Below are 14,048 nucleotides of genomic sequence, written 5' to 3'. Positions count from 1 at the left end.
ATGTAAGGTTGCTGTAACCTCACAACTCCTAGCTGATAGTTTGGTAATGACACAATACATGTTGTCATTAAAAACGACATCTTCTGTGACAATAACTGATGTGAAGTTAATTACATGTGAAAGGCATTTATTTAGCATGGCAAATTAACATCTAGAAATGTACACATTAGATGTCCTGCACCTCATACACTCTCCTTCCATGCTTGATGATGAGCTGGATGAGCCAGGTGATGAGACATGTTCAGTGCCAGGTGACACATGAGCTTCAGGAGCAACTATATAGAAGAATAACATAAGAATTTTATTGACATGTGTACATAATTAACATAAAGTTTGTGTAGTGGGAGTATTTATGGCTAAATATCAGCATCACATAAGGAAATGACAATATGTTTCTGGCAAGCTGTACATTATCCATCTTAACATCAATGTACATGTGAACCTAATTGGCACATTTATTGTAAAAACCATACAACATACAATGTTCATGCAGGAATGCGTTGTAAAATTAAGTGTTCTGTTGTACATACACTACATATGTTGTGTAGTAATCTAACAATAATAATGTACATCACTACCATGACAGCAAAGTTGACTCTGCTTATAATTCAGTACCTAATTGTGGAAATGAGATGAATGTTTTTAGTGATCTGTGGGAACATTTAAGAGAAGCAGGTGTAGCGCTCAATGTGGCTGACACTCATCAACACATGCAGTGTGTCGCTCACAGATTCTACTGGTGTGATAATGTGGCGTTTCTATAAGGTTAAAAGAAGATATGAGTGAATGAATGACTAACGTACGTTTTCATATATAGTGGGCTGGTGGGTGAAAGTCTTCATAGAATTACCATTTCAAATGAATATGGTGAACTTCTGTTCACCTTGTCAGCTTCTAACAACTGTAGTCCCTCCCCCAAGACGTGACAGCACCCTGACCTTTTATTTGTTTCTATCACCTGTAAGGCGTCCCAAAATACTTGACCGTAACATGACCCTGTGATCTGGCTCGGTGCCCAACCCCACCCCCTGTGTTCTCCTTTTCTGTGATTACATATTAATTGCAGCTGCTTTCAAACACCGGTACATGAGCGAAATAAAAATGTGAAGTGAGCTACATATGAACACAATTAAATACCATATGGTACATGTTCCTATTTATGCTCTCAGTATACTACATGAAGCAAAAAAATAGCTTTAATTAAACATAACGAAATGTGTTTGTGCAAATTATGAATGTTCGCCTTTGAATGCACTATCTTCCATGCAAGACTTGATGAGACACTAATGGCCTGTTTATAGGTGTAACATAGATTATCACTAATTTATGTATATATATATATATATATACATGTAGAGGTATCAGTACCGTGTTAGCCGAGCTTCAATAATCAAAAAATAAATAGATGATACCGTTCTGTGGCTAACGAAATGCTTTTATTTGTGCGAGCTTTCGAGATACACTGATCTCTTATTCCGGCGATGTAACATTGCCGGAAGAAGAGATCAGTGTATCTCGAAAGCTCGCACAAATAAAAGCATTTCGTTAGCCACAGAACGGTATCATCTATTTATTTTTTGATTTTATATATATATATATATATATATATATATATATATATATATATATATATATATATATATATATATATAGCAACTGTAAATATTGCTGTATGCTCATTTGCATGTCTTAGACAGGTCTGCACCCCTGTCTTTCCCCATCATTGCCCAGCATACAGCGCTTCCCCTGCAGAAGGGGATTTAGGGAAATGACATGCAAATGAGCACTCAGTGCCACCTTTTGCCACCATATATATTAATTGTTACTTTTTTGTAGGACAACTAGATATAAATTGTCAAAGCGTAGAAATAAAATCAATGAGTCAAGGGTTCAAAAAAGTAACAACATGAGTTTATCTGTACCAAGGCACAATTGAGAGAAAAGAATTCCAACAAGGAACTCAGGCCTCTGCCAACATATTGCTTAGTATCACATTTTATACATTTCAAAATGAGTAATACACCCCTTAAGGGGGCTGGCTTAGAGATAAATAATAATATGATGACATACAAAAATACATATTGATACCTAAATATGCTTTACATTGCTATATTCTTATCCTATATACCATATATGTGGGCCGCCCTTAACCTTGTGACATAAGGGAGTTACTGTGTCCAGCCCTGTGTGTGACTGTATCTGTTAGATAACAGAACCCATGGTCAGCAGAATTATCTAAGGCAGGAAAAACCGCTTACGAATGTAATTTCAATTCTTGCATGCCTTGTAGGAATTACACAAGGGCGAGTTACATCTAGGAGCGATACTCTGCAGAATGAAATATTCACATTTCATACACGAATAAACGGATTGACATACATACAAACAAACACTCAAAATGGTGGTTAGGCCAAAATGGAGGTGATGATAGCCACACACATTATCTCAATCTTCACAGTCTCTCTTTTAATTCTTGAAAACAAAGTCTTTTAAGGATAATTCAGATGAAACGCAGAAGCGTTGCACTGGCCTGGAGGGCCCCAATTTGGATTGTTTTGATAGTTCTGGAAACTCACAGAGCTGCTGGCTATCATCTCAGCCAGGTTGGTCTTTCTGCCATCATCTTCATCTGTAATCCATTGAGGAGGACTGACTTTTCCTTCTGAGATTGCATCTTCCATAGTGTCGTCTGGCATGGCCTGGGTAGAGGGTGTTACACACCTTTGCAGTATGGATTTACTGCACATGACACAGTCATACAAATCAATCAGAACTGCAAGCACACAGACAAATCCATTCATCAGTTTCGCTTCTAGAAACCCAAACAACATGGTAATTCCTAACAAAACACACCTCTTATCTCCACCTTTCCTTAATCTCTCTTGTATCTCTGCGATCTTCTCTACTTCATGCTCAATCTTACCACTTTGATCTCTAAATAACATGACATTGCTCTTTAACTAGGGCACACACGCTGAAATATAGTCCAGAGCCATTCTATTCTGTAGGGCCATTAATCTAATCTGTACCTGTTCTTAAGTAAATTAATGAATGTAGTTGTTTGATTGAGAACATCATCCAGTACATCCGTAAGTACATTGAGCCTGTCATATAGCAACCCAACTCCTACATTAGGAAATAAGCTAGCCCAAAATTGTTCTTTCCATAGACTACTTTTCAACCCCTGTGTGTTGGAAGTGGCTCTGCTATTCCTGATCCTGCCAGTGGGTAATTCTTTAGTCATTGTAAAGGCAGGTACAATTGTACTAGATAGCAAGACCCCATCCAACCACATGGTAATACTCTGTAGGCCCATTTTCCACAAAGCCAATACACTCCCCTAGGTGAACTAGAATTTGTGCAAGCACTTTTTACTATCTTAATTAAAACTGAAAAATTAAGGCCACTTCCTCCATGTAAATTTTTAGTTCAGGGCTGTAAATACATTTTCATACAAGTTTCATTGGTTGGTGGAGACACCTGACCCATAAATGGATTTGTTGTTCCCAGTGCAAAATCCACCTACATGAACCTCATTTACCAGTGGAATTCAGTTTAGAAAAGTTCCCTATAAACAAATTCAAATTAACATTTCATCATTTTAAATTCGGCATTAGTGTAAGGTATCCCTACTCAAGAGGTTAAATGTAATTCTCTCTTACGTCATTGGGGGCCACTAGAGTATGGCAGGGAATCATTGTATATATTCCCATATGACCCATTAACCTGTGTAGTATTGTGCAAGATTGTATGATTGTCTGCAAAATTACTTGACCACAAAACAATAAACATTACAAATATTTCAAAATTGATCCTCCCTTGTCATCTGGATGGCGTAGGTTGATCTTGCCTAGTGGGGCATACATCTTAAAAAGACACTCTAAAGCATAAAAAAATAATATTGAGTCCTGAAAAAACAAATTGTTCGTTTAAGTCCGGGCCTTGCTAATATTGAGTTCAGAAAAAACAAATTGTTCGTTTAAGACCGGGCCTTGCCTGAAGTCTTAATTCCTCGGTGGTTAAATGTTCTAGGATTATTGTGCCTAGATACACTAACAGTTGGTAAAAAACGCTGGCTTGATGATTCTTTGTCTTTGTTAACTATTTACGGTGGTGCCGGCACTTTTTTTTTCTTGCGATGATGCTGCTTTGTATTCTCCTTGGTAGACTGTATAAGCTGCACCTAAGTTTGGAGAGACTTAAACATTTCATTAATAAAAGCACAAGGAGAGCGCTTTTAGCCACTATAATGTATCAGCACAACATTTTTTGTTTTTCACCACTATCTTGGCATCCGTGTATAAAATAAACACAAAAACACTTTGCTCACCAATTACAAAAGAAAGAAATCAACGGTGCATAGGGAAATTTCGTAAGAGAACACTGATAAGTGACAAGAGGTTGTCACTAAAAAGTCCCTAAAGCTTGCACTCATTGTAAACTGTAAAATATACATAAAGTACCGGTTAAATAACTAATACATTAATATCAAATTTATTACAGACCAAATGGGAAATATCCACATAAACTTAACTATAACACAACTAAAACGTATACAACTTTTTTACAAGCTAACAACTGGCGAAATGCATAAAATGACAACTAATAAACCATAAATAAAAGAGTCCCCATGTGAACGAAACGGACAGTATACGGTAAACAAAAATGCTAGTATGAACACGAGTGTAAAGCCCTATCAGAAGATGAGGGGCCAGTGTCCATAATATACTAACAATGCTAATTAGCTTCACCACAAAACACTGCAGAGTAGCAGCTCATCAAAATAATACTTAGTTCCCAAACAGGCTCAAAATAAAGCTATCCAATAGTTATGCTGGAAAATGTAAAGAGGAGGGGTATATCCCTCTCTACATGAATATTCATGAAATAACATGTTGCTATGTGTAGCAATGAGTAGACAGCACCAAAACACAACACAGTTAACAAAACAACACACATAAGGTAATGTTGCAATGATCAAAATAGGCAGAGTCCGCATATAGACAGGTGTGTTATGGAAAATCATATAAATTATCCTCTCTTTTGTTCATATGCAAATCCTATGACATGTGAACAATATACGACATAAAGAATGATGGTATTTAAAACATCAGCAGCTTGAGATTTATATATATATCATGAATTTGACAATAGCTACTGCTTAAAAAATAAAACCTGGATAGCCTACAGTTGCATTCTTTAAAATGAGAGGCTATAGATCAGGGTTCAAATTAAGACACCCAGTACTGTTGTTGGGAGACGCCCATAAACTATGAGGTATTTATCCTAAAATAGATACAAAAAACAGAAAGCACAATAAATAAGCATAATTTCACATTTCTCTGATACAGAGCAAAATGAACTTTACAAAAAATAAGATAAAAAAAATCAAAACAGACCTGTTTGATCCTGCAAACTTAGTCCAAAAATAAATACATTACAGTATCATTCTCTTTCCCCATACTATAACTAAGCTGCTTTTAAACATTTTTTTTTCTTTTTCAGCTTCTAGTTAACTTTTCATGTCTGGAACATGGTCTTTGTACATTCCTTAAGCTGGAGGAGGGGGGCCAGCCACTTGGCTGCTTTTAACCTTCCCTCTTTTAAATGACTGCTGTTCAAAAATCAGACGAGCAGTGTATTTTTAAGAAAACAAACCGTTAGTTTCCTATTATAAGTTTGAACAGAGAAACCTTGATAACTAAAAAACAAAAACAAAACCATCTCTGCAACCTTTCCTATAAAACAAAAATCCTATTGTTTTATTTACTACAGTATATATTTCTAATTCCTTATCTTTCTTACACACACACACACACACATACACACGTTCTCTGAGTTTATCTTCCATCAACATTCATTCTCCTTTCTACAAAACTCCAACATGGTCTTAATCTCGTGGGCCAGAGTAAAACTTAATAAAGCTTCCTTACTCCATACTCTTTCTTTTGTTTAAATAAAAAATAAACATTTACTTTTTTTAAACTTTGCATTCTAGCTATACCTTGCTTTTAGTCCTGACTACTCTAAATCAGCACATAAAATTTAAATTTAAAACTTAATTTAAATATTGTAACACAGTATCTCCTACGCCCAGGAACAAAAATGTTCTACAGTGAAAAATACAAATTCATATTTGAGTCAGGGTGAAATGACTTCTTTTTACAACTGCCAATTTTTCATTCTCTTTTAAAATATTACAATAACAGACTTTAACATACAATACTTCCTAGGTTTATTTTAAATGCTACTGTCATGCCTTGTAAATGGCAGCAGGCTTAATACACTTTGACAAAAGGGTTTAAACTTAAATGACTCTTTTACAAGAGATTATTTGTTATTTTTATGATTAGTACAACAAGTGACAATGTGAAGCGCTATGTGCACTAATGGCGCTAAATGAATAAAGATATTCATACATACATACATACATTAACTATCAGAGTGACACACCAACACTTCACTCCATGACATGTATATTATTATGCCATCAAACTAGTTTCTATGAGCTTTCTAAGATAAAACCAAACAAAAAACATTTAAAGAGGATGTCCCCTTCTTATTCCATGCAGTATTAATGCATTAATTCCTAAAAACTACTTTAACATTCTTAAATTCAAGCCATTTCTTCCTAGGTTAATAATTAACTTCCATGTCTCACAGACATGCAACTCCTGTGCCTCACAGACATGCAACTCCTGTGCCTCACAGACATGCAACTCCTGTGCCTCACAGACATGCAACTCCTGTGCCTCACAGACATGCAACTCCTTTTCAGTGAAAAAGTGTAAGGAATCCGCTCCTCGGTTTAATGTTTGCCTTAACTTGCAGACCTGTGCAGTCCTGGAACACTTTCCCGGATATTTACTGCAGCCTGGATTCACTCACCAAAGCAATACTGCCACACGCCCCTTCTGCCATTGGTTCTCTGACCTTTAAGTGTTGCCTTCCCACAATGCTCCCTGCCGAGCATAGTCCTTCCTGGATGTCTCTGTGTTCTGCCATAAGCCTTGTCTTGTCTGTCTCCTTGGTTCCTGAGACCAGCTGCTAGTGTCACGCAGCGGTCTGTTCCTGTGCTGAAGCGGAGTACTCTCCTTGTTGTCTTCAGCTCCCTGATTCCTGTGACCGGCTGCTAGTCTCATGCAGCGGTCAGTTCCTGTTTCCTGTGCTGAAGCTGAGTACTCTCCTTGTTACTTCAGCTCCTTGTTTCCTGTGACTGGCTGCTATATTCATGCAGCGGTCTGTCCCTGGTTTCCTGCACTGAAGCGGAGGTTTCCCTGTGTATCTTCAGTTTCCTGGTTCCTGGGGCCTACTCTGTCCCTAATCTAGAGAGGCCGCGTCATGGTTCCTGCGCTGAAATGGAGGATTCCCCAGCCCGCTCAGGACTCTTGCGCTGAAGCACTGGTTTACCAGTGCAGCTAGGCGGTGTGCTACTCTGGTCTGTCTACCACCTCCTGAGACCAGTACCATGGGCCATGGTCGCCGCACGCGCAGAGGCCACTCCCGCGCTCCTAAGCTGAAGCGGGGCTCTCCTGACTACCTGTTGCCGAACGCCTGCTTGAACAACGTTTACCCTGATGTCTCCAGTCCTGACCCTGGCGTGTCCACCGACGATGCTGTCTTCTCCTATCCTGATCCTGCTACGTACGACTACGAACTGCGCAATCCGGATCAGCCTGCGCGGTCAAAGGTCGGTGCTTTTACAACCCCACCTCAGCCACGCGCTCCGACCCAGGTTTGTGGCGAGCACAGTCGTGACAGTATGCTCGGCCCCACAAACTCGGACCGCCCTGTGGTGAGGGTTGGTATGTTTCTGTCTGAAATCCTGTCCCGGCCTGTAGACCAGTCCCAGTTTGAAAACCAGTATCTGTGCGAAATACTACCCCTGATTGAAGATCAGATTATGTATGAAGGTTTAACCCCGTTGCAAAGACAATGCCGTAACGATCTCATTAGTAAGGCTTATTGCCTCAAGGACTTAAAACAGTCTCTGGCCGATTGTGTTTGCTCCTCTGGTTCCCCTTTAACCTGGGATAATGTGCATCCTATCAAACTTGCCAACGCCCGAAATGCACTCCTTGCCTTGGCCTTATCATTGGACATTCACCCAGTATCTCATCATGGTGGTTCATGCTCAAGACACACTCCGTGTACTTTCCCTGACTTTGGACATTTGCATAAAGGAACAGGACCCTCTCCTCGCCAGCTACGCTGCCGCTTGGCAGTCCACCTGTGCTGCCAGTCCTGTCGCTAAACCTGGGAACGTATCTCCCTCTCCAGGAAATGACCAAACTTACCCACTATCACTGCCCCCTAACATAGATGCTGCCACGGTCCCTAGCCCTGATGGTACACCCGGGTACTCTGACACCAATGAAACGTCTACGTTAACCCCTGCTGATCAGTCCTGTGAGGTTCCCCTGGAGTATACGTATATTTCTCTAGCCAACACTAAGGCTCTAGTATCCGAGAACAAGTCCCTTTTTCCCTCTATTCCTAACTCTGAATCTCCCTTTTCAGCCCTCAAAGTTTTTCCTGCTTTAACCCCTGCTAGGCAGTTCTGCATGCCTTCCCTGTCAGGGAACAAATCCCTCCTACCTCCACGTATTCAGCTTCAATTTCTAAGTTCTGTTCCCAGGGTCATTCCTGTATTAAACCCTGTGGGGCAGCTCTCTGAGTCCCCTTTGGTAACCCCCTGTTCTCCGCCAGCCATGGTCACGTCCCTAGCTGCAGAGGAATAATCCCTTGTTTCACCTATTACAGAGGAAAAACTCTTTATGTTCTACTCTCAGGTATTATCTGCTTTAACTCCTGTAAATTCTTGCTGCCTCCAAGCTAATGCCTTCGTTCTAGCCTCAGAGAATGTGTTCCCAAGTCCTATAGCAGAGGTTGCATTAAATGACTTCCCCAAGGTTGCTGAATCCTTATTTAGTTTTTGCTATAAAACCCCTGCTTCAGCTCAAGTTTCAGCTGCTGTGTCCCCTGAAACTTCGGCTAAAGTTCTGATTCCAGTTAAATGTATTCAGTTACCAAGTTTTTCCCTAAGCTTGGTCGCAGAGTTCCCATTTCCAGGTACTTCGCTGAACCAGTCTGTCACCCAGAGAGCGATGATCCCTGCTTCAGCACATAGTCCCCACGTCGTGGAATCTGCAGTCATTTCTGGTTTCCCAGACACTCCTTACCAAATACCCACTTCAGAGACCAGTACAGTAATGATTACCCCCCGTGTACTGTCTGTGTTCTCCCCTTCTCAAAGCTTAGGGTTAAAACCGTACAGTGGTCAGTATGCCCCTCCTGGGGTTCATGTTGTGTTCCCAGGAATGTTTGCTGACACACTGTTTTCACTTAAAAGCGACGCTTTTTCATATGTGCTAGCTAGAAGCCTGCACACAGTTTCCCCTCTCTCTGAAATTTGCCTTGACGGCCCTGATACTCGGAGAGGTAAAAACCTCCCTTCAGATTCAGAATCTCTTTCTATAGAGGTCGTCCTTGCTGTTAGTTCCCCTGATTTCTCTGCCCATGCAAACCCTCCAGGGATCAGCATATCGGTTGTTACCCCCTTAGTACAGTCTGAGACCATCCTGCTTATATTACAAGTCCTTGTGTTTAAATCTGAGCTATTTAGTTTTACTGCTCTTGCTAAACCTCAGTCCCTCAGCACTGCAGCTAAACGTGCTCCAGCAACCGTTGGGTTACTCGGGGTAAAAATTAAAATTCCTGTCTTAAAGGGTACTTTCTCACACATGTCCAGCAAACCTAGAACCTCAGTGATTGATTCTAAGTCACTTATCACTATATCTGATGTTCTCACTAGTCAAACCCTGACACCCTCACCACTGGCTAGGAGTCCCGTTATCAGAATTTTTGCACTAGTAAACACGCCTAAATCTGTTTTTGTCATGACAAGCACCCCTGTTGTTAGGGCCCTTGCAGTTTTGGATAAGACTCCTTTTACTTCAAAGGTTTCTGCTATTAAGAGTTTCCACGGTTCCAACTTAACGCTTATTGTCTCTTTAACTCCCATCATTACTCTCCCATTACCAGTCACTGATTCCCAGGCACCAGCTCCTGACGCTAGTTCTCCTATCGGTACCCCTGCTTTGCGAGATGTTTCTGTTATGGATTCCGAGCCTCCAGCTCCGGAGTCAATTCCTTTACTCGCTGCTGTTTTTGTAGTCTCTCAGGTCCCTGTCACTGAAGTACAGACTTCAGCTTCTGAGGTTAGCTCCCCTCCCTCCGCTACCCTTGCTCTGCCTGATTCTCAAGTTTCTGATATTAGAGCCCCAAAGCCTATTCCTACTCCCCAGACAATACTATCTCCCACTGAGGGTTTCCCAGTATTTGAGAGCTCCACTGCTGAGTGCTTCTCTGCCTCTGTGAAACGATGTTTTTCCCCCTCGGAACCTTCTGTTGCCCCTGTTATTTCCTTTGAGATGGAAATACTCTGTATGTATCCCAAGATTTCGGTCTCTATGTCTCGTTTACTGCTTGCCTTGCCACCTTCCATACCAATACCGGGAAATGCTCCCACCCACCCTATACCCTCGCTGACCACTACCTGGGAGACCTCTGGAGGAGAAGTCCCTCTCAAATTCCTACATGCAGAGGTCAGCCAAGACTTTGTTTGTCCCGAAGGTCGCCCGGGTATATTCGATCAACTATCAAGGCCGCTTATCCTAAATTCTGGTCCCATTACTAAAGACTGGGCTCCCAGTGGGGGTTCTTCTGCTGTTTCTGCTCCGGAACCCTCTGGTTCTTCACAGCCTTGGATTCCCAAGCCATTTCGCGGGGCAAGCCAGGTACCAATGATATCTCTACCACCATTCTCATATCCTAGAACAGTACTCACCAAGGAACTGCTCGTTTATGGATCCCCTTTCCGCCTAAAAAACTTTAGGAACAACTCGATGTCCCCGAGACCCATGGATGGCCCTAGCTGGCCGCAGTTCTCTCCGGGGGGTGGGGGTACACAAAGGAGTGACCACGAGTCTCTGAACCATGACTCTAACACCAATCCTAGACGGTTCTGGAACAACTCCTGGTCCCCCAACTCTATGAGTGGTCTTGTTCGCCCGGAGGTCTCACGTGAAGAGGGGGGTACTGTATGGAATCCGCTCCTCGATTTAATGTTTGCCTTAACTTGCAGACCTGTGCAGTCCTGGAACACTTTCCCGGATATTTACTGCAGCCTGGATTCACTCACCAAAGCAATACTGCCACACGCCCCTTCTGCCATTGGTTCTCTGACCTTTAAGTGTTGCCTTCCCACAATGCTCCCTGCCGAGCATAGTACTTCCTGGATGTCTCTGTGTTCTGCCATAAGCCTTGTCTTGTCTGTCTCCTTGGTTCCTGAGACCAGCTGCTAGTGTCACGTAGCGGTCTGTTCCTGTGCTGAAGCGGAGTACTCTCCTTGTTGTCTTCAGCTCCCTGATTCCTGTGACCGGCTGCTAGTCTCATGCAGCGGTCAGTTCCTGTTTCCTGTGCTGAAGCTGTGTACTCTCCTTGTTACTTCAGCTCCTTGTTTCCTGTGACCGGCTGCTATATTCATGCAGCGGTCTGTTCCTGGTTTCCTGCACTGAAGCGGAGGTTTCCCTGTGTATCTTCAGCTTCCTGGTTCCTGGGGCCAACTCTTTCCCTAATCTAGAGAGGCCGCGTCCTGGTTCCTGCACTGAAACGGAGGATTCCCCAGCCCGCTCAGGACTCTTGCGCTGATGCACTGGTTTACCAGTGCAGCTAGGCGGTGTGCTACTCTGGTCTGTCTACCACCTCCTGAGACCAGTACCATGGGCCATGGTCGCCGCACGCGCAGAGGCCACTCCCGCGCTCCTAAGCTGAAGCGGGGCTCTCCTGACTACCTGTTGCCGAACGCCTGCTTGAACAACGTTTACCCTGATGTCTCCAGTCCTGACCCTGGCGTGTCCACCGACGATGCTGTCTTCTCCTATCCTGATCCTGCTACGTACGACTACGAACTGCGCAATCCGGATCAGCCTGCACGGTCTAAGGTCGGTGCTTTTACAACCCCACCTCAGCCACGCGCTCCGACCCAGGTTTGTGGCGAGCACAGTCGTGACAAAAAGGGTGAGAAAAGGGGGAAGAGGGAAAGGGAGATGAGGAAAGGGGGATTAGAAAAAGGGGGGTTAGAAAAAGGGGGGTCCACTAATTCTGCAGTTATTTTTGAAACAGAGCCTGATATGTTTCACTTTCCTTCTTATTTTATATATTCTACGTCACTAAATATCCATTTTTAAAACATTTTATTGCCATAAAGTCCACACATAATTTCAAGGGACGTACCCTGCGCCGGCGACTGAGAATGTAGGTTCCCCATAATTCTCCTGTATTACACCGATCAACGCCAGTCACTCGTGTACCAATAAGGTGCCCACTACTTGGTAGAATATTGAGCTAAGGAGCAGTGGTATTAAAAAAATAAAATAGTCACCTGTTGCTCCTTAACAAAATCTTCTCTTTACAAGTTTTTTGAGACTTACCACCTTATTAACTTCAGTATTATACCTGAGCCCTGAATTGGCCTGCCATTTAGCATAAGGTATAATCTGACCTATCCCCGATCAACGTCGATCGTGTTCCAATAAGGTGCCCCAACCCTTGTATAATATAAGTAGAATATAGAGTTAAGGACCAGTGGCATTAAAAATAGTTACCTGCTGTTCCTTAACAATAGTTCTCTCCCCAATTTCTATGAGACTTAACACCTTATTAATTATTATACCTTCTGGGCCCTTACTTGGCCCTGCCGTTTAGCGGCACACGGTATAACCTGAGTTTATGGCAATAATACAAAAACAACAATAACAATACCTGATCAGTATAATATTGATAAACTCACGTGATACAGGGTGACACGTCACTCAGGCAGGTTGCCCATAAAGAACAAACTGTCTACAGATTTCTTAAACATTTAATCTAACGGCTTTTTTTGTTAAGGATAAAGCCATACCTTATTCCAAGTGTGCACATTTGAGTAATGTAGGCAGCTGCTCCGTCTGGGGTCTCCTGGTCCCGAGATATTGGGGTCCCTATTCGGGCGCCATCTGTCAAAGCGTAGAAATAAAATCAATGGTCAAGGGTTCAAAAAAGTAACAACATGAGTTTATCTGTACCAAGGCACAATTGAGAGAAAAGAATTCCAACAAGGAACTCAGGCCTCTGCCAACATATTGCTTAATATCACATTTTATACATTTCAAAATGAGTAATACACCCCTTAAGGGGGCTGGCTTAGAGATAAATAATAATATGATGACATACAAAAATACATATTGATACCTAAATATGCTTTACATTGCTATATTCTTATCCTATATACCATATATGTGGGCCGCCCTTAACCTTGTGACATAAGGGAGTTACTGTGTCCAGCCCTGTGTGTGACTATCTGTTAGATAACAGAACCCATGGTCAGCAGAATTATCTAAGGCAGGAAAAACTGCTTACGAATGTAATTTCAATTCTTGCATGCCTTGTAGGAATTACACAAGGGCGAGTTACATCTAGGAGCGATACTCTGCAGAATCAAACATTCACATTTCATACACGAATAAACGGATTGACATACATACAAACAAACACTCAAAATGGCGGTTAGGCCAAAATGGAGGTGATGATAGCAACACACATTATCTCAATCTTCACAAAATCTATATAGATAGATAGATATATAGATATAGAGAGAGAGACATATATACAGATATATATGTAGGTATACTTATATTGGGAAGAAAGTATAAGTTGCAGCGGAAATATAGATAAGAACTGTAACCAACGACACGCCTAGTACAGTAATATTTGTCACCTGGTGGAAATGGAGCAGAATAAATTCCGATATCTCTGTCCCCGGGCAAACCCTCCACGACGACAGGAAGAATTTTTTCCCGCATCTGCTCCTCCAATGGTGTTAAGATTAGAGATTGTGCTGGCGGCCCACCTCCAGTGCCAGAAGCATGCATCCGTTGTGCTTGTATTTTTTTCTTTCAGTTTGCCCTGATATCATCGAATCTCTTCCAACAATTCGCCCGGTCTCT

General features: G+C 42.0%; 1 protein-coding gene across 1 annotated transcript in view; it reads left to right on the top strand.

The window, feature by feature from the left end:
- Positions 1 to 14,048, top strand: part of LOC142490448 (G-protein coupled receptor 54-like) — a 197,769-nt gene that overhangs the window by 133,108 nt on the left and 50,613 nt on the right. The gene's annotated exons all lie outside the window — the stretch shown is intronic.

Source organism: Ascaphus truei, chromosome 1 (genome assembly GCF_040206685.1).
Source record: "Ascaphus truei isolate aAscTru1 chromosome 1, aAscTru1.hap1, whole genome shotgun sequence".
Lineage (NCBI taxonomy): Eukaryota > Metazoa > Chordata > Amphibia > Anura > Ascaphidae > Ascaphus > Ascaphus truei.
Note: the sequence above shows the minus strand (reverse complement) of the source record. Positions and strands in the feature narration are given on the sequence as shown.